Source organism: Eptatretus burgeri, chromosome 11 (assembly GCF_056783735.1).
Source record: "Eptatretus burgeri isolate ZD-2024b chromosome 11, Ebu_testis_v1, whole genome shotgun sequence".
Taxonomy (NCBI): Eukaryota; Metazoa; Chordata; class Myxini; order Myxiniformes; family Myxinidae; genus Eptatretus; species Eptatretus burgeri.
The window spans coordinates 20,269,579-20,292,078 of record NC_140971.1 but is presented as its reverse complement, the minus strand read 5'-3'; the positions used below and the strand labels follow the sequence as shown (position 1 = coordinate 20,292,078).

Below are 22,500 nucleotides of genomic sequence, written 5' to 3'. Positions count from 1 at the left end.
GACCTTGGTTGGGCCAATGTTGACCTCAAAAATAATTGGCTGGTTGACCAGTGACCTGAAAAACAAAAATTTCAAATTTCAAGTCAATGGGATGAAAATTGAGGATTTTAGAAATTCCACCTAAGTTGTTGACCTCAAAAACAATAGGCTTCTTCCTTATGAAAAACTACCATGTGGTGAAGTTTTGTGAAGATCGGTTTGGAATTGTGACCTGGAGGCGATAAACAGAGACAAGCAAGAAGGCATTGTGCAGAGGCACGATACTTGCAAAATCCATAAAACAAATTTAACCTCAAAAATAATTGATGGTTGAATGAAATGACCAAATATGCAACTCCTCTTTAAATTTCAAGTGAATCAGATTAAAATTGACAATTTTATAAATTCGGCCTATGTTAATTAACATTTTGGCATACGCTGACATCGAAAATAATTGGTGGTTGAATTCATTGACCTGATATGCAAATCCTCTTCAAATTTCAAATCAATGGGATGAAAATTGAGGATTTTAGTAAGACCACCTTAGTTGACCTTTTGATGTCAAAAATCAGTAGCCTTCATGCTTATGACAAACTCTACCATGTGGTGAAGTTTCGTGAAGATCGGTTTAGATTTGTGATCTGTCGGTGAAATCTTCGATTTTGCAAGTAACAGAGAGAAAAGGGTGAAAACAACCTCCTTCACCTTCGGTGGTGGACGTAATTATTTAGGATGCATGTTGGTATTAATTCAACGTGCCGTACAGGGATCATGCACGCATTCAAGATGCATCATTCCGAGGTCAGCAAAATGAGTGCCAGCTTGCTGGTATCCTGTGTCGGAGTGGTGACCCGGTAGCTTAGTCTTCACTACTACTACTACGACAAAGACAGAAATAGTATTTCTACCCAAGGAACAAGGAACTTAATTGCAGGAAGGAAGCAGTTTTGGCCCAATAAAGGCTGTGCTGGTATTGTAAACTTTGTTTTTTAAATGATGGAAATACAATTGTTACCCCACACACATGAAGCGAAAAGCAGGGTTAAACAATTGGTTTGTGTGTCAGTCCATCCATCCGTCTTACCAGTTTATGATCGACCATCCATTGGGACCATACTCTGTACAGTGTCGGTGCTGTGTTCCATAGGGTGGTGTAATAGACTGTGTAAAACAGCAAGGCCATCAGCTGTAAGCTGTATCGTGCAGTTTCGTTCCACTCATCGGGGGGGGGGGGGGGGGGTAGACAAAACCTTGATAATATGATAGTATATATCCAAATACATACGTATCCAAAAGTTCTCCACTCAAATAGCTGCAGTTATTGCGTATTTTCATCTTGAAAATCGATACATTCCCCCGCGTTCTCTCATTTGAATTTTCTCCACTCGGATCACGTGTGGGCCACGTGACGCCTCGACGGCCAATAGATCGGCTGACATCGTATGCAAATTACGTCTGTCATGTGACCAGCTAAGTTGTCCAATATGGCAGCTTCCTGCAGAGAGGAAATCACCGTCAGCTGATCGGCGATTTTTGATGAATATGGCCAGTGAGGACGCTCCCTCGTGTATTGTTCACCAGGACAATGTAGCGAACGAAGAAGTCAAACGTTTTACGTCTGCAAGATGGGATAAATGGAGAGGAAGTGTCAACAAAAGCTCGTCTTAGACGGTCACGAACGAATTTTAGCCGAGAGTGCCGGCGCGGGAGGACGAACTTCGATCATGGGTCTATTGTACCCGGAGTGCCGGCGTAAAGATTTCAAGCTATCCCCCTTTCAAGTTACCTCCCGGTAATCTGAAATCGATTTCAAGTTACCCCCGGGGGTAGCTATCATTTCTTGAAGCGCGACTGTGTCACTGATGCAGTGCCCCTCGACCTGTACACACACTGGAACTGGTATTCATTTCGCCGACCTCGGAAGGATGACAGGCTGAGTCAACCCCCCGGTGCATTAATTCAGCAGCCGATGGGGCTTGAACTCAGGACGCCAGGATCCCAAGTCGCCACCCGAACCACTGAGCCAACACCAGGCTACGCACTCAGCCTGTCATCCTTCCGAGGTCGGCGAAATGAGTACCAGTTCCAGTGTGTGTACAGGTCGAGGGGCACTGCATCAGTGACACAGTCGCGCTTCAAGAAATGATAGCTACCCCCAGGGCGTAACTTGAAATCGATTTCAGATTACCGGGAGGTAACTTGAAAGGGGGATAGCTTGAAATCTTTACGCCGGCACTCCGGGTACAATAGGCCCATGATCGAAGTTCGTCCTCCCGCGCCGGCACTCTCGCCTAAACGTCGTTCGTGACCTTCTAAGACGAGCTATTTGTTGACACTTTCTCTCCATTTATCCCATCTTACTGACGTAAAACGTTTGACTTCTTCGTTCGCTACATTGTCCTGGTGAATAATACACGGGGGAGCGTCCTCACCGGCCATATTCATCAAAAATCGCCGATCAGCTGCCGGTGATTTCCTCCCTGCAGGAAGCTACCATCTTGGACAACTTAGCTGGTCACATGACAGTGACGTAATTTGCATACGATGTCAGCAGATCTATTGGCTGTCAAGGCGTCACGTGGCCCACACGTGATCCGAGTGGAGAAAATTCAAATGAGAGAACGCGGGGAATGCATCGATTTTCAAGATGAAAATACGCAATAACTGCAGCTATTTGAGTGGAGAACTTTTGCATTGTATGTATTTGGATATATGCTATCATATTATCAAGGTTTTGTCTACCCCCCCCCCCCCCCCGATGAGTGGAACGAAACTTGATTATCAGGCGCTTTCTGAGCCATGGCTGATGGCCTAAGCAGTAAATCACAGATTTAAATTATTTATATGACCTTTACAATGTATATTTTATTTAAGTTGTATTTAAATTGAGTTATATACTTTAACACTGAACACCAATTGCCTTAATATTTCAAAGAACCTCCAATTTTGCAGGACTTGAACATGCTCTCCAGGGTGGTGTATAAACAAACAGTGGTTCACACAATTTTTTTTTTATTTGCTTCTCCAATGAGTACCAACAGAAATGGTTTGGCACTCACGAAACATAATAATAACGAGAACTGCCACTTTCTAACTGCTGGCAGTGATGACCGGGTACCAAGACGTCCAAACCATGTGACTTGTGACATCATAATTTTTACCGTATATGCAGGCATCGGCATAGATTATAATTGCCAAGTTTCGCTTCGATAGGTTATGTGATTCCGGAGTAAACATTAATTAATATTTATCCTTAAATCCAACATGGCTGCCAATCCATGTGACCTATCAATTAGAAATTAACAAACTTATATTCTCTACTCGTGTGCAATACGTTTGTGAAGTTTCCCCTTGATCTGACCAGCCGTTCTGGAGAGGATGTTTGAAGGTTTTAGGGTAAATTCAATATGGCCACCAAACCATGTGACCTATCAATCAGAAATTTACAAACTTCGGAAAGGATGTCTTGGGGAAAGTGTGTGTGAATTTGTGCCTCAATATGTCCAGCCGTTCTGGAGAAGAAGATTTTTAAAATTTAACAATTTTCAATCCAAGATGGCTGACGAACCATGTGACCTATGACATCATAAATTTAGATTCTGCCTCCAATCCTTGAGTGGAATCCGTGTGTGAAGTTTCCTGTTAATCAGACAAGATGCGTTTTTCTATCCAAGATGGCCACCAAACCATGTGACTTGTGACATCATAATTTTTACTATGTATGCAGACATGATGGAAGATGATAGTTGCAAATTTTAGCTTCGATAGGTTATGTGATTCCAGAGGAAACATTATTTAATTTTTTCCCGAATCCAACATGGCTGCCAAACCATGACCTATCAATTAGAAATTAACAAACTTATGAGCAATGTGATTGTGAAGTTTCCCCTTGATCTGACCAGCAATTCTTGAGAAGATGTTTGAAGGTTTTAGGGTAAATTTAAGATGGCCACCAAACCATGTGACCTATCAATTCGAAATTAACAAACTTGAAAAAGGATGTCATAGGGAATGTGGATGTAAAGTTTTGCCTCAATCTGTCCAACCGTTCTGGAGAAGAAGATTTTTTTTTTTTAATTTTCAAAACAAGGTGGCTGCCAAACCAAGTCGCCTATGACATCATAATAAAGTTTTTCTCCGGTGAATTGTGTAGATGACGCTCAAGAAATTTCAGATTTTTCCCATGCAGCGTTGTACTTGACGAATTTTCACCGGCATACCGCTTCACCGATGACGTCACGAAAAATCACTTGTGTTCCCCATGGGGAGTTTATTAAAATGTATGAAGCAAAAAATTTTTCCATTGCACGGTTTCAGAGATACAGGTCCAAAATTTATCGGTTTTTTTCAAGATAGAGCCCGTACCATGTGACCGATGACGTCATAATTATCAATTAGTTATGCTATCAAAACAGATACTATGGTGAAAATTTCGTGTCGATCAGATTTACCGTTCCAGAGAAAATGATTTTTAAAGTGAAAAAGCCCACAAATTGCCAGTGGAAGAAAAATAAGAAATAAACAGAAGAAAAATAATAGGTTACCCAGTCTATTAGACTGGGTACCCAAATAAGTTTGTTTGTTTTTTAAAGGGGGGGTGGGGGGACTTATTCAAGCGTGCTCGTCTGCCTTGCCAAGCATCACTCCGATTTTTAAAGCGCCTCTTGGCTTATTATGCATGTTACTTCTTCAAGTGCTCTCTCAAAATGTCTGCTCCAAACGAGATGCACGAAGGCTGCTCATTTTTTTCATTCTGTACTCCTGAACCTCCTCTCCCTCCTTGCTCACGTGTTCCTTAGATCTACTATTTAACCTTCCAAGTTATAAACCTAGAATCTTCTCTCTCTCTCTTCTTCTTCTTCTTCTTTCGGCTGCTCCCGTTCGGGGTCGCCACAGCGGATCATCCGTATGATCCACATCGTGATTTGGCACGTTTTACGCCGGATGCCCTTCCTGACGCAACCCTGGTTGCCTCTTACAACACAGGGATATGGTACACCTATTGTAACCGGGGTATACACCCGCCCAGTACACTGGTACTCATTTCGCCGACCTCGGAAGGATGACAGGCTGAGTCAACCCCCTGGTGTTGTGGCCACTTTCTCTTCAGTGGCCAACCGGGGCTTGAACTCAGGGCCTTTTGGATCCCAAGCCGCTGCCCTAACCACTGCGCCAACACCAGGCTGTTATAAACCTAGAATATAACTAGAAAATTATCATGTTATCATTTATAAACTGAAATTTGAAATCAGTGTCAATTTATCAGAATAATCACAGAAGAATCTTACCTACACCAGCTGAGAACACCTGCCATCACAAGCCTCTGTGGTGCTCGTACACTTTTGAGCTTTTGGAGCATCTGAAGTATGCATTTAGAGTTTGTTTTTTCTAACTGCGCATGAGTACTTGAGTACGAGTTATGTGAACCGCTGTGGATAACGCTGCTTCAATTGTGCCAAACTTCCGGATTTTTTTTAAACGAAGTTTAAAATTATTACTTTCGTAAAATTGAAGTATATACTTGAACACTGCGTGGGGTATCATGTGATGTGAATGTGAGTTTTTATTAACCGTCAGGTTTTTAGAAGTTTCTTTTGGGGGCTGGGGTTAGGGTATTTTAGAATTTCGTTTTAATATTCAAGCTCTCTTTAAAAGCCATGATGTTGTCACCCACTGTTGTATAAACATTCGAAGAATAAAGGACTTTCAAACCAACACAAGTCACTCCAGAATGCTTTGCGTGCACGCGCAGAAACTTGTTGCAACAGCAGCCATCGGGGCACGCCAAAATACATTGTGCTTGCGAGATGAGGATTGTTCGGTAAAATAGCTCAAAGCTTCGAAAAGAAGTCAAACTACTTGGAAAGATAGAGAGAAAGGGATGTGCCTCTCCACAACAAAAGAATTGGAGAACTTTCTCAACTCACCAACAAGGGGTTACAGCTGTCCTGCACTGTAAACTGCCAACAGTGTGGACCACCGGTACAAGGCCCAAATAACTGTGTCCAGACGAGCACTTCCCAAGTCCTCGACCATCGCTGCCTTTGAGTGGACATTGAACCTTGCGGTAGCGCCTCCTGTGAACATGGCAGGCTTGGTGATTCATTGCCTCGTTCATTGCCTGTTCCTTTCTCGGAGCTCGGCATGTCAACTTTACTCCAGGATGATAGAACTGTTCCTTTAAGGGATTTATTGTTGATCAAGCAGATGGGATCACAGACCTGCTTGGCTGCTTCACCTAAGCAGAAGGAACATTGGAATAGATTTTGTCAGGTCCCAGTAATTTCAGGTGTTTTAAAATTTTCTCATCAGGAACACAAATACCCTCCAGAATTGTTAATATTCACGCAAGTCTGTCATGCGAAGATACATCCATGGAGCTCCAAATAAGGAAGCAATGCTTTGCTTACCTCAATATGCAGTTTAACCCCCCAGGGAACTTTGCCTGGCTGAGGGTTAACATTGTGCCATCACCGCCGCGCCTCTGCCAGAGAGCCATTTCCTGCGTGTTTTATATTTAACGGCGATGGTCCCACTTCACACAGGAGCTGCAAAGGCTTCATCGGCTTTTATTACCCACCTTATACTTACCTGAGACGGTCTTTTTCAAGTTCATGACCTGCATAGAAAGGTCAAATATCAATTGCAGCAAAGTTTTCACTGTCCACACAACTTCATTTATTTTCATCCATGCTTTGAAATATGACAGAATATTCCTTTTACGTTGAAGATTGATCTCCTCCATTCGATCCATCTGGATCGTTCCCCCATTACCTTCGGTATCTTCTTGCAATGGGCATGAATGGTATCCTTAAATTCCTGCAATGTTTCTTTCCTTACCTCCGGCACTGCAAGAACCCATTTAGTTACATCAAATATTTGCAAAATATGAAATCCACATCAATGACAATCAAAATTGTCAATTCCATTGGAAGTGGTACACAAGATCAAACCTTGGTACACAAGGTAAAACATTCAATAAACCAGAGTGAAACGGATGACACCCCATCACAAATCTCCAAGCTTCCCACCAAAAGCAAAATTGAATGGTGGCAAAAGGTTCTACCAAGAATGACCCAATATCAAATGAGGTTAGTTGTTTTTTTTTACCCGTTTTCACCCATGGAACTCAAAGTCCTGACCCCTTGTGGCATGAACAGGGCATCAAATAAAAAATAAAAAAATCGCATATTTCATGTTTTCCAATATTGATTGCAGGTGCACAAAGTTTCACTCAAAAATGCATCCATAATTGCATTTTCAGTGTTTGATCTCTTGACCCTGTCCCTGAGGGTGGGGCCAAAAATGACACTGCTCTTGTACCTCCATGCCATGTGCTGATAACTACGAAGTGGGTGAATTTCTGCCCAACCGTTTTGGAGGAGATGGTGTGACAGACGGACAAGGCAGACAAACAGCCAATAACAATATCCCCTACTTTTTTCAAAAAGCATCAGGATAAACACATCCATTTTTATCTAATGTGTGTGCATTCAGAGTTTTTAAAAGTGTAATACTTCAGAATGAACGAGAAAGTGGAATTTGATGAAAATACATTGATGAATGTGCCTCCAGCCACGTTTGATGCCAACCCACCATCTCAATCAAAGATCACATGAAAAATTAAAGGACCTTTGAGAGAACACACACACACACACACACACACACACACACACACACACACACACACACACACACACACACACACACACACACACACACACACACACACCTTCAGTGGTTCACAAGTTTATTTTTGGAACAAAAAGTGATCACTGAGGCACAGACAACCCAAAAATATTATGGCTCTGGTGATGGACACATACAAATAGTCAGTTGTCTCAGCAATGATTGACTTTTTAAAATTTGAAAATGGATTACCTGCGTAGGATCCCTCTGATGGAAGGTGCATCAACGTCAATCTTCCATCGCCTCTGGTCTTCTCTTGATGGACATCGAAGAAATCATGAAAACATAATTTTTAAGAAACATGTATGTGCAGGAAAAGTTTGAACTTTACATTTCAGAATGATAAAGACATTGCACTCAATCATTTCTGCTAATGAAAGATTTTACAAAAATTATGGTTGAAAAGGAAACATTTCTCTCTCCAAATATCCAAAGAGCCATCCTCATCCACAACGACGCAAGCAACTTGCTTCCATTCCTGTACACTGCAGGGTTATGCAGTCTGAGAACCAAAACAGAGTGAACAAAATGATGGCAATTTGATTTAGAAGCCCCATCCAGACGGAGCAGTGGAGAATATAACTACCATGTCACACGAGCCCCAAGCAGGAATTTATTCCCCTATTATATTGTTGCGAATTCGCGCCCGCCGGCGTGCGAACGATCACGTGTAACCAATAGCGGCCGCTTTGCCCACCGAACGTGAAATTCAGTCGTGACCCTCCGGGAACTACCGCCTGGAGCCAGTCACGGGTGGAGGTTTAACCTCACCACAACTCAGTCCGCATTCTACCCGCACGAAACAGGGTGAATCGCCGAATGTCGATATACCTAAGTACCCACGCGAGTAGCGTACCGAGGAGTTGTACCATGCCGCAGGTCGACTCCAGACACGAACCGCTTAAGCGGCTCGTTCCGTGCTGCAGGGATAACCGAGCAGAGTTACCTTCGACCTCGACGGTTCAGATTACTTACCGGGTGTTTTAAACCCACTATCAATCCCTTGAGTGATGCAAGATGGAGCTTTCAATAAGGGAAACGACGAAGCGAAGCGGGAAAACAGTTCAACAAGCAAGCACTTTATTACACACACACACACACACACACACACACACACACACACACACACACACACACACACACACACACACACACACACACACACACACACACACAGCCATACAGTAATGCACATATAAAAGCAAGGACACAATGCAGAGCTACAACTGAATATAATTATTACAACACTTAAACAGTTCTACTTTACAAGACTGGCGCCACACACACACATTTACATCAAACCCCAAAAGAAAATGGAAGTGCGACTTCCCTGAGCGCGTCGAGTCCTCCTTTTGCGATCGCAACTCTGAGCCCCTCGGGCGTTGTCCGCGAGCTCGTGCCACGCGTCGTTCGTGTGGTCCGCTCAACGGTACGGACGGGGTTTTGGGGAAACGGACGGGGTTTGTTCGGCGCTATTTTCGGCGCTCGCGCACGGGGTCCCAGGGCTCACGCGAGAATTAAAGAAGCAAGACAGGAACAACAAGCTCACAACCTGAACCAGAAGACGACCATGAACCAGAAGACCAACGATGAACCAGAAGACCAACATGAAGACCAACATGAAGACCAACTCGTCCACCCCTTTTGTAGCGCGGGGCTCCACCCTTTGCCCCGCCCCGTTTCTGGCTCCACCTCCCTTCTGGAAGCTTCCCAAAAAGGGGTGTGCCCTCTCGTTCCCCCCTCCCCACGCCGTGCGGGGGGCAAGGAAAGTCAGTCTTGGCTCGGGGCCAGGGAATTATTCCCCCAAAAATCAGGCCCCCAGCTTTTTTCACCTTTGACCTCCGGCTCAAATCGCCCCTCCCTCATGCCAAAGCGCGGGAAAAGCAGAAGGGAAAATCCCACAGGCGTTGTTGGTTTTTGTTCTTGCACGCGCTGTACGACGAGGGAAGAAAGACTCGGGCGGGAGATGCCCCTTCGCACCCCGGCCGCCGCTGCCACTCCGCCCTCCCATCCATCCCGCGGAGATCGTGACCGCACGGTGCTCGTTGAATGGCAAGTGGCGAAGATGTGGTAGCGTAGTTGTGGAAGGTGGCGTCGTGTAGTGAACGGAGTGATCGTTGAGATGTTGGTTGTGGCCATGTTCATTGTTGTTGTTGCACCAAATTAACAATAGCCAAAGAAAAACGGCTAACTGAAGCGTCGCAGCCCGAATGGATCACATATATTCCCTCTATACAACGGGTTTGGGCTAACTACACATGAACTTACCGATATATCTCACCTGAGGACCCTTTATGGTGTAATGCGAATTTCCACAACCGTAACAATATACAAGCAAATACCACCGATTACTTTGCTGACAGTAATAATAAAGGGGGGGAGGGAGAAAAAGAGGGGAAGAGCGAGAGCCGGAAGAGTGAAGAGGTAGAGGGGAAAAGGAGAGAGGAGGGGGTGTGGCAAGGGAAGGCAGACATGCGGTGGAGTGTTAATTACGATCCATACCATCTTATCAGAATGATTCCGCATAGAATAACAGTGAAGATGGAAACAAAATAATGTCTGAAATCCATTTTCTACCAGCCATACAATAAACACGGCCCGGAGACAAACTCCTGTCCAGAAATAAATACCGGCCGGACGCGTCTGGAGCCAAGCCATTCGGATATGTCCAGAGACAGACAGACAGACAGAAACAGAGGAAAAGAAAATGTGCTTTATGAACAAAAACACACACTAAAGCTTGCAGTGATAGTGAGAGAAACATCTGAGCATATACAAAATACGACAATAGTTCAGTTGCCTGTCACCACGTTGGTGATTATGTCCTTTGTCCTGAGGTTTGAGTCCTGGGTTGAGTCTGAATTTTTTCACATGAGCCTCACACAGGAATTTATTCCTGTTTATTAAATGCATATTACAAGTGAGAGAGACAACGTTGGATACTTCTAACTCGAGTTATAGTCTGCAAAACGATTTTCAAACGGAACGTGACCTTTGACCTGTTCAATGTAAAATGGAATCAATTTATCATTGGATTACAGTCCATAAGTGTGTCAAGTATGATTGAAATCTGAGTGCTTCACGAGTTACTTCTGTCACACACATTTTTTATTTCAGGACACTTCACCCTCGGAATTTGCCATTTTGAACCCAAATTTGAATCAGTTTATCTCTGTATTGCAGTCCATAATTGTGCCAAGTTTGGTTAAAACCCCTTGTGACTTGTATCTAAAGCTCAAATAATCCTTGACCGCTTGAACCCAAAATTGAATCAGTTCATCTTTGCATCCCAGTGCGTACCTGTACCTGCTTTGGTCAAAATCCCATTTGTGGTGCAGAAGTTATCACGGCAACTAAAATCTGCTCTTTTCGGCGAAAAGTCCCATGACCTCTGATGCTTTAAACCCAAAATGGAATCAGTTCATCTTTGCATCCAAATACACCTTTGTACCAAGTCTATTAAAAAAAATCCCTTTACTTCAGTTGTTCACAAGTTAATTGCAGGACCAAAGAGTGATCACCGAGACAGACAACCCAAAAACATAATGGCTCCAGGGACAGAGACATAAAAATGGAGTCAGTAATTTCAGTCATTGATTTATATTTCAAAAACTTGGAAATGGGTTACCTGCGCTTGATCCCCCTGGGGAACTCACATCTACGTCGTTCTTCCATCGCCTCCAGTATCTTCTCTTGATGGGCATCAATGAAATCATGAAAACATATCAATGTTAAATTAACACATACAGCATGTGCAGTAAAACTTTCAAAAGCTCAGCATTTCAGAATGAAAAACAGACATTGCACTCAGTAATTTCTGCTTATGAAAGATTTCAACAAAAATTATGTTAAAAAGGGAAAAATTTTCTCTCCAAATACTGCATCTGCACATGACCCACTCATGCAAAAGCAGCACTGACGAAGGAAACTTGTCATGGTTTCTGTACATGGGAAGCAGACAGCCTGAGAACCGACATGGCGCGAGCAAAATGACGGTGATTTGATTCTGACGCCCCACTCAGACAGACTGGTTGAGAATATAAAACTAACATGTTACACTAACTGCACACAGGAATTTATACACATTCATATATTCACATACACACATAAACATACATACGCAAGTGACCCCTCCCACACTCCTCCAACCGAAGAAGCTGCATGAAGCAACCCAAGAAGACATACACAAGATAAGCATGATGCTGTTTCAAACCCTTCCCAGAGTTCCTCAACAACTACAAAGACGCTCACACATTGGACACACATGAGAATCCCAATGCTACACACGCTCTCAGCTACCGGACCGGTTTCATTGCTAATTGGCAAATCAGCAATAGCACAGACAGAAATGCATGCCAATAAGGCTCCAAGCATACACCACGTGCAAACGTCAAAAGCAGTCAATATATAAAGAAAGAACCACCCACATCTCTCAGCTGTGAATGAAGGGAATAGCCAATCAGCTCACCGAATCAACTAAACACAGGTGGCTTCCATGATATATTCCAATTTAAGGGGGCACTTCACCTTCGGTATTTGACCTTTTCAACCCAAATTTTAATCAGTCCATCATTCTGCCAATTTTGGTTAAAACCCCTCATTACTTTTACTTAAAGCTCAAATAATCTGTGACCCTTTGAACCCAAAATGAAATCAGTTCATCTTTGCATCCCAATACATATTTGTACCAAGTCTTTGAAAAAAAAACAAACCCTTCAGTAATTCATGTTAATCGTGAGAACAGAGTGATCACAGAGGGACGGACAACGCAAAACATAATGGCTCTGGTGACGAGGCATAAAATGGAGCCAATAGTGTCAGTTATGATTCTTTTTTTTTCTATTTAAACTTGAAAATGGATTACCTGCACTCGTTCCCTCTGGCATCTGGTGGAACTCACATCTTCGTCGTTCTTCCATCGCCTCCAGTATCTTCTCTTGATAGGCATCGATGAAATCATGAAAACATATCAATTTCGAAATTAACATGTGTGGGCAGTAAAAGTTTGAAATGCTCAATATTTCAGAATGGAAAATGGACACATTGCACTCATCCTACTCGAGAGTGAAGAAGAATGTGAAGAAAAAGTGAAGAAAAAGTGAAGAAGAAGTGAAGAAGTGAAGAAGAAGTGAAGAAGAAGAAGACGTTAACACTTTTTTTTTTTTTTTTTAAAGGCAAAATATTTGGTTTGGATGAGGGTTTCATGATTACAAAAGACCACTCAATAAAGAAAGCAATACATATTGTGTTACACATAGGTATTTGGATATTTCATCTCACGAGTAGAGAGGACACCCAATGGGAGATCTTGTTCCAAGCATGCAACACATTCTTCTGACGCATACCTTTATTTGGGTGGTGTATAGGCAACTAACAGCTCTGTATATGCAAAAAAAAAATAAAAAAATTTAAAACCTGGGTTATGGGCATGAAGCAAAAACACACCTTCGAGTTATAATTCAAAACATCCCCCTGCACTGGAAGACATGGAGACAGGAACACTGTGTGAATGATACAGGCTTGTAATACCCTCCCCCACCTAGAGGCGGCGCCACATGATACATTCACCAAGAGAATTTGCCTATCTCCCTCACCTTCCTCCAAAACACCCAGCAAAGATGAAAACACCCCGACACATTAAATGGGGTCATGCTGATCCTCTGTAGCAAGTCTGGACGTGATTGGCCCAGAACTAAAGGAGTAGAGCGACAAACAAACCCACAAACCCACAAACACCTGTCCGTGAATTATAGTAAGGATTACCAAGTTATTTCACTTCATTTGATCCTTTTTTTCCAGTAATGCTCATTATTCGCAAAAATTCAGTTGTTCTTCATGAAGTGATATGTTAATGTGAATGTCCCACTGAGAATGTACTTGATGAAACAGCAAGATGAGAGAAAGACCATTGGATTCACAACCATCTTTACACATTCATGTTCAACTGTGGAAGTGTTGTCATTTGTTGCACAACTGCAAACAAGAAGCATCACATTCAATTGTTTGCAAGGTTGTGGAATCAAAATATTCTGGTTAATTTCATTCGTGATCATTGCCACGACTGATATAACATTACATTCGGATTCATCTGACAACTGCAGAGAAAGCTCGTTTCAAATTAAGATGAAAGAAAGGACCTGACCCGACCCTTTCATCAACCACAGACTGCTTCATCGTCATTTGACATCTTCACCTTGACCTGATCGACGTACTGAACCAACGAACACCTTATTTCAAAAGATTGAGCGTGATCTCAAGTTTCACCGGAATAATTACTTACACTACTCTGTAAAAGTTGAAAACTAGTGGCTTGAAATGTAAGTTTAAACATCCAGGAACCCATACAGAGTCCCAATTTATCACATGGTAACATTCAGTACATTTTCTTGAAGGGAACACTTAAAACTATTAAAGAAAATATAGTTCAAGGTTGCATTGTGGGGGTGTGAGGTGGGACCGTCACTCGGTACGATCGCTGCAAATTTGTTGTGACCGCCTCTCCACTGCTCATGCACACCAACATGTGATTTTATGTCATGGTGTGAAATTGTTTGTGAAATCTCTTGCTTTGAAAACTGAGATATTCCAAAAAGTTGCAAAATCATAAAGGAAATTGCCACATTTATCAGAACGTGTGGAGTACAACATGGTGATGGTGTGTGACTGCTGGTTCACACTGCTGTGGCTATGTGTCGACTTGGACTGTCCTGAACACTTGGGGGGGTTTTATCACCGTATCACACCATGGAATAAATATAACGAGAAATTTGAGGAATGAATCTACTCATTCCAATGATCCTCATTAAAAACTGCTTCTTTGAATCTGCTTTCAAGTACGAATCTTGTGTCAGCTCCGTAAAGGCCCGGTCACACCTTGACGTTTTAGCCAGCGATGGCAACGTATTAAAATGTATGTAAAACGCTGGCTGACGTTGAACTTTTGATGTTTTTTTTTTAAGATTCGGACGTATTCATAACGAGTTGGTCGTATGCATAACATATTAGTAATGGACACAGAACGTTTCGTTGTGTTATAGATAACTTATACCAACGAATGCTGAACCTGTTGTCGGCCTACACAACCGATGCCCAACGGTAGTCTAACTTCGGCATAGCGCGTTGCACGCATCGCCGACGATGTCGTGACGAAGCCTATTAAAAGGCTGACGCACAACGATTCGAATCATAACTGCCGTAGAAATGGAAGTGTCAACATCGCGGTCACACCTTGGCGATCTTGCCAGCGTATGCCGACCTAAGAAAAATGTGTCTAAAACGTTGGGGCACGTCAAATACGGTATGAGTAAGTTTGGTATACGTGAGTAAAACGCTAAAGTACGCTATCATACGTCGTGGTAAGTAGAGTACGTCAAGAAATTTTAAACATGTTCAAAATTTTACGACGTACTCGGCGTATGACACACGTTCCGCATGTGATGGGGATAAGTTTTACACACGATATGTGGACGCTTACACACGTCCACAAAGGCTACTTATAAGCTACTCATAAGTCGAAACACGTCGCGGTAATGTCTTTTTTACGCGAAACTTATTTCTAACTTATGTTTGACGTGCTTTGAACCAATTCTTTACGTAGTCCCAACACACATCGACATATGTAGACGTATTCCAATGACGTCTTCCGGTCGACAAAAAAAAAAAAATGAACGTGTTTCTAGGTTACAACTGCCATATAAAGACGTGTTCCCAGCAGTTTTGGGAATTGGTATATAAAAATGCTGCTCATAAAAGGGGAACCCAACAGTGTTTTCAAGTCCTTTTTGAGTCGATGTCCATGTCAGCAGTATCAGTATCAGTATCAGTATTAGTAGTAGTTTGTTCATGTTGGCAGTAGTAGGTGAGTGTGAGGGGGAGGGTGTGGGTTACGATGGATCCTCCTTGCGTCCGCGTGTCCACGGGTAGGAGACATCTTTTCACCATTGTTCGAAGTTCTTCGCGGCTAATTTTTTATGGGGCTTTTTCAACAATGAGCTATAGCTTGTTTTTTACGATTTAGGTCTATTCATAACGGGTTGGACAAATGCACAATGAACTAATAATGTGCATAGAGCGCTTTGATTACTTATAGATACGATATACCAACAAATAATTATCGTGTAGCCGGCGTTCACAAACTATGCCCAACGATAGCCTAACTTATCCATATCGTGCGGCAGTTTATCTTTGCCGGTGACGTAGGGTTTGCTATTCATAGGCTGCCACTCAACGATTTAAATGGCTGCATCTCCACTATTGAAAGTAGACGCTTGCGCTCAACAATTGGATTTTTTTACACTCAACGACTTTTAAACGGTACCACTCAGCTATTTTCATTGTTTACAATGAACGATTTAAATTGCTGTCACTCGCCTTTGTTTTTTGACGCTGGCGCTCGGAAATTTTAATCGTTTCTATTGAACGTGCTAAATCGCTCAAACCCCACTATTGAAAGTAGACGCTTGCGCTCAACAATTGGATTTTTTTTGCACTCAACGACTTTTAAACGGTACCACTCAACTATTTTCATTGTTTACAATGAACGATTTAAATTGCTGTGACTCGCCTTTGTTTTTTGACGCTGAGGTTTTGAAATTTGAAGCGTTTCTTCTGAACGTGTTAAAACGCTCAAACTCGACTATTTTAAATAGACGCTGCCGATGGACAATTGGAATCATAGCCAAGCTAGACATCGAAGTGTGAACATCCTCGTCATACCGAAGAAAAGTTTGAAGAATGCTGCAAATAAGTTTCCTGGCCGTGGCCGTGGACGCTGACGCAAGGACGATCCATTATACCGACGTCTTTCAGCCTATGAGTAACTTAAAAGTAACGTCTGTCGACGTGTGGCAACGATCGCGGAACGTGCCAACAACACGTTAATCATAGGTTAGAAATCAGTTTCGGGTACGCTAAACATTACCTCGGCGTGTCTCAACTTATGATTAACTTACAAGTAGCATGTGTTGACGTCTGTCAACGATCGCAGACCGTGCATACAACTTGTGGCCAGCGTAGCGGAACGTGTGAGTCATACGCCGGCATACGTCGTGAAATTTCAAGCATGAAAAAATTTGAGAACAACCGAAAAGTACAACGTTTAAAGCCAACGTACAACGACGTATGGCAGTGTTTTTCAGCGTGCTCTCAATGTTATCAAAACTTACCCATAACGTATTCAACGTGTGCCAGCGTTTTAGAAAAAAAAATTGAAAAATCGGCATACGTTGGCTAAAACGTCAAGGTGTGACCGGGCCTTTACATATGTATCAAGGTTTACAATTTTCTTCACATTGTCATCGTTATACAACACATGACCCACAAACAGAGTATACAAACAAGGGATTTGCATCCAACAGAGTGAACAAACGAGGGATTTGCATCCAACAGTTGAAACTCCAGTTCTGGGTTTGGAGGGTTGGCAGGTCTCCTTCGGGGCTCCCTGCTGACGATCTCAAAGTTAAGTTTCCGGTTATTATCTGTCCAGTTTTAACTGTTTATTTTCTCACCTACATGTTACTGTGTGTTCCTAGTTCGGTTTTGTTTCAATAATCGTGCTATTTTGTGAGATTTCGAACTTGTCTTACTGGGTGCTTGAGGCCTATCCTTGAGGCCTACCCTTTGTTCCCCTCGGTGTATGATCGTGTTTGTTTTTTCTCCCCATTATCTTCAATTTCTATCTTTCCCAATTTCTTTACATCCCCCATCCCTCCCAACTAATCACTCTATTTCTTATCTTAAATCACAAAAAAAACCCGCTGCCTTTCTCCGATTCTTCTTCTTCTTCATCTTCCTCCTCTTCTTCTTCCTCGATTTTTTCTCCAACACTTCCATGACCTAATCTGTTGAAAACTTTAATTATAATAACAAAAACGATCTCTTATAATGCTTCATCTTCCTCTTTCACACATATGGTTCTCTTTACTGTATCATAATGCACTACTCTTCTGCTATTTTAACAGACTGCTCTCAATTCAACCTTTCCTTCATACCTTGCCTAAAAAAATCCAACTGTTACAGCGTTTCTTCTCTCCATTCTCTGATTTCGCCTTTATTGCTTCCCTCAAGAAATGTGTTTAATCGCATAACTGACCTAAAACTTTTTAAAACCCCAGTTTGCCATGAATGTTCGCTTTCCATCAACCATTCTTTTTTCCAACTTCAGTGCCAACTCACTCCTCTCACCCCCTCACTCTCAAAGCAACCATCCCCTCTCTTCTCCCTCCAAGCCTCCCTCTCAAAAACTCCCCCCTCACCTTTCTCCCACAATTCATCCCCCTCACTCATCCTTCCCAAAGTTGCCCCCCTCCCATCCACAAAGCTGCCTCCTTCCACTGCCTTCTCACCTCCATCTCTTCACTCCACCTCCTCAAATCCTCAACTGCCTTCTTCCCCCTCTCCTGTCTTCCCTCTCCCCCAGCACCACAAAGCCTTTTCTCCTCATTCAGCCCCCTCCCCAAGCTATTCTGCAATCCCCCACACTCTTTCAACAACCCACCTTACCTCCCCCCTCGTCCCTTGTCCTACCCTCCGCCCTCGTCCCTTGTCCTACCCTCCCCCTCGTCCCTTGTCCTACCCTCCCCCCTCATCCCTTGTCCTACCCTCCCCCTCCCCCCACTCTCTGCACCCAAAGCCTCCTCCCCTACCTCTTCATTAAAAGTATGGACCTCAAATATCCAGCGCCTTCACGCAAACCTTTCAGATCTTTCCATACAGGTTGCCACTGACAAACCAGACATAATCTGCCTAACAGAGACATTCCTCCCCCAAGACATGTCTGACTCCCAAGTATCTCTCCCTGGTTACTCCCTCCTCCGGTTTGACAGACCTGAGCCTCGCCCTGGTGGAGGAGTTGCTGTCTTCATCAAAGACTCCATTCCTCACTCTCCATGCACTGCCCTCACTCCCCCACACCCCCAGGAATACCTCTGGCTGAGGATTCCCCTCCACTCCCACCTCATGTTTATATGTGTACTGTACCGTCCACCTCACAGTGATGACTCCATCTACACCTCACTATCTGAAAACATGGACCAACTTCTATCTTCTCGTCCAAACTCTCTCTTCCTCATATGTGGCGACTTCAATTGTCATCATGTCAGTTGGCTAGGTGTGGGTACCTCTCTCACCTGTCATGGCACCTCAGCAAAAGCTTTCTGCGACTCATTGGGACTGACTCAATCGGTCAACTTCCCCACCCGGATCTCAACCAATGGTACTCCATCTCTTCTCAATCTGATTTTGACAAATTTCCCTAACAATATCTGCTGCTCTTCCTCCGCTCCAATCGGTTCTTCTGACCACGTCCTTGTCAAAGTGGACATCTCTCTGGCTATTATCAGAGAACCACCTCACCGCCGTCGAGTCTGGCATTTCACTCAAGCTGACAGGCAGGGTCTCCAAGCAGCCCTCAAACTTATAGACTGGTCTCCTATTGCTACTTTCTCCAACATCAACTCATCCTGGGAATTCTTTCAAAGAAACTTGCTCTCCCTCATGCACAGATTTATCCCCTATCGTCTTCAGTTGTCCTACCCTTCCTCCCGCCCTTGGTTCACTGAAGCTTGTGGTGAGGTAGTTGTCCTGAAACAACTTGCCTTTGCCTCATGGAAAGCAAACCCAACTGAGGGCAATCTCAGTTCCTTCCATAAAGCTCGGAACAAGTGTGTATCTACCCTCAGGAGAGCCAGAAAACATCTTTCTCATCTCAAGTTTGAACTCTCAAACCACTCTCCCTCCTCAAAATCCTGGTGGGGTCTAATCAAATCTGTTTCTGGTGTATGTTCCCCCTCCACCCCCTCCCTTACCTCAAATGGCCGCACTGCTGATACCGCAAGTGAAGCTGAATGCCTAAACTCGGTGTTTGCATCAAAATCTTGTGCCCAAAACCCATCGCTTTCTGAACCCACCTTACCCAGTCACACCCAACTGTCCCTGGACTCTGTGTCCTTTTCTCCTGACAAGGTGGAGAGCTTGCTGTCAAACCTCGACTCAGATTCTGCAACCGGTCCAGACGGCATCGGCCCACGTGTCCTCAAAGCCTGCTCTTCTGCTCTTGCTCACCCTCTCTCCGTTCTATTTACCCTCTCATTTGCTCAAGGTTATCTGCCATCTGCTTGAAAATCAGCAAACATTAATGTCCTGCATAAAAAAGGTGCAAAAACAGATCCCTGCAACTACAGACCAATCAGCCTTCTCCCAATCATCAGCAAGGTGATGGAATGCATCATTGCTTCAAACATCAAATCCTACCTCTTCCCCAATGGCTTGATTTCTGATCATCAATTTGGTTTCAGACCAGGTCACTCTACCCTGGATATGCCGCTTCTGCTCTCCCAACAATGGATGGAAGTCCTCAATGCCAGACAGGAAATCCGAGCCGTATCCCTGGACATATCACGTGCTTTTGACACAGTCTGGCACCCTGCCCTGCTCACCAAACTCTCTTCCTATGGTATCCACGGCCATCTCCACTCATGGCTCACAGACTTCCTCTCCTGTCACAGTCACTATGTGGCCCTAAATGGAGTTCTTTCATCCCCCCTTCCTTTCCAGGCTGGAGTTCCTCAAGGTGGCATTCTGGGCCCTGTTCTTTTTCTGGTTTTCATCAATGATCTCTCCAACTCTCTGGAAAATCCTCTATATCTCTTTGCTGATGACTCCACCCTCTGCCGTACCATCGATCATCCCTCAGACCAGCAAGCAGCAGCTTCTTCGCTCACTGCTGATCTGGATAAAATCACAAACTGGTCCAACACGTGGAACATGTCTTTCAATCCGGACAAATCTCACACTCTCACTATGTCTCATCGAAAGGACCGTTTAGAAAATCCCCCCATCCACTTTCTCAACAATCCTCTGGAAGAAGTCCTTTCTTTCAAGCTTCTGGGTCTCACTCTCTGCCATGACCTTTCCTGGGAAAGCCACATTTCAAACCTCGCCTCCAAAGCCAATCGCTGACTGGGAATCCTCCATCGTGCAAAGTCCTTCCTCGGCCCACCTGAGCTCCTGACCACTTACAAAGCTTTTGTCTGCAGCCTGATGGAGTACTGCTCGCCCCTCTGGGCTGGTGCTCCTGCCTCCCACCTTTCTCGGCTTCACGCTGTAGAAACCAAGGCATTTCGGATCATTGGCATCTCCCGCAATGAGGCTGAGTCTTTGGGCCTCTCACTCAATCACCGCAGGTTGGTCGCTGGTCTTTCTGTCTTCTACTGTCTCCTCTCCAGCCTCGCCCCCCCCTGCTCTCTACAATTTGTCCCCACCACATTTCTGCAGGGCGCTCAAGGTCCGCCAACAACCCCCTTCTGGTAAAACTACCAAAATCACGAATCACTGTTCACCTTCACTCTTTCATTCCTCTTTTTTCCCACCTTTGGAATAAACTCCCTCACTCTATTCATTCCCATTCTTCCCTCCAGGCCTTTAAAACAGCTGTTCACCACCACCCCTTATCATCCCCCATCCAAATCCTCTATCTTTTCCACCCCCGATAATCTACCCAAGCCCACCTCCTTCAAATTCTCTGCCTTCCTTCTTGAAAGTCCCTGTAATGTCAATCTTCTATTCCCCATGTTCCCCGTCCCATCCCTCTCCCTTCCACAGATCTCCTCATGTCTCTGTTCCCCACTGTTTTGTCCTTCCCACTCCCTCCCCTCGTCTCATGCCCCCCCCCCCTTGATGTGCATTGTGAGTTAGCTCTCATATGAGCCTCGACAAGGTATTTAAAAACAAACAAAAAAAAAAAGAGTGAACAGACGAGGGATTTGCATCCAACAGAGTGAACCTACGAGGGATTTGCACCCAAAAGAGTGAACCTACGAGGGATTTGCATCCAACAGAGTGAACCTACGAGAGATTTGCATCCAAAATATTGAACAAATGAGGGATTTGCATCCAACAGAGTGAATATTTCCATCCTTTCTGTTTGTTTGTCTGTTTCTGTACAGGATATCTGTGTGACAAGCACGAACTGGTTCGATTTGGGTGAAGATCTGGATCCAGACTATAATTTAAGTGATTCTTCACGATTGAGAAATATGGCCAAAAACAACACAGCACCGTTTCACATGATATTTCCCTCCGCCACCGAAGGTGAAGGTGGTTATGTTTTCACCCCTCTCTGTCTGTGTACAGGATATCTCAAAACGTTGTGGATGGATGAGGATAAAACTTGGTGAACACGTTGGGTGTGTGACAAGGAAGAATTGATTCGATTTCAGTGAAGATCCGGATCCATATCTGGACATGAGAATTATTTAATTTTGAAAGTGATTCTTCACCATTGATCAGGCCAAAAACGATATGGTCCTGCATCGCATGATATTTCAAAAATGTGTTGGGCCCGGCATGTTCTCGTGGATCAGGCATTACGTGGCAGAGGTACGTAGTCTACAGAGTGCCCTTCTAGTTTTTGATGTTTTCATCATGTTAAGCGGAAGAAGTAGTCCGAATACAAATAAGACGCGGATGGGGTTTGCATTTTCAGATGTTTTCTTGTCTCAAATTTCTCTGCAGTGTACAGTTGTCTGACATGTATTAAATTAGATTCATTGTAACTCATCATGTGAATCTTTGGGAGGAAGTTCCATTCACACCAATATTTGTTCATGTGATGATTGGTTTAATGAAAAAAAAATTGAATTCAAACACGATTCTATCTGCAGTATATAGGAGTGCGAGTGTGAGTGTGTCAGTCATCCAACAGAGTGAACAAACAAAAAAAAAACTAAGATATGGAAAAAAAAAGCTTTGTGGATCATGTGTGCGAGTCAACATCCAACCCAGCCAGTCAACCAGTGTGTGAGCCAGTCATAAAGCGTGTGAGCCAGAGTGCAA

At 43.7% G+C, this 22,500-nt stretch overlaps 1 protein-coding gene across 16 annotated transcripts in view; it reads right to left on the bottom strand.

The window, feature by feature from the left end:
• Positions 1–22,500, bottom strand: part of LOC147016617 (uncharacterized) — a 46,266-nt gene that overhangs the window by 1,125 nt on the left and 22,641 nt on the right. For 5 of the 16 annotated variants that reach the window (XM_085845423.1, XM_085845426.1, XM_085845433.1 and 2 more), the window contains exons 10-13: positions 12,533–12,604; positions 11,297–11,360; positions 5,907–7,923; positions 1–211 (exon numbers count right to left, since the gene is read on the bottom strand). The exon at positions 1–211 is cut by the window's left edge. The gene's annotated coding sequence lies outside the window, so the exon portion shown is untranslated. Of the gene's footprint in view, positions 212–3,521; positions 3,556–3,674; positions 4,809–5,173; positions 7,924–11,296; positions 11,361–12,532; positions 12,605–22,500 lie in introns of those variants that run through there. The other 11 variants (XM_085845428.1, XM_085845434.1, XM_085845439.1 and 8 more) reach the window with 9 other exon arrangements.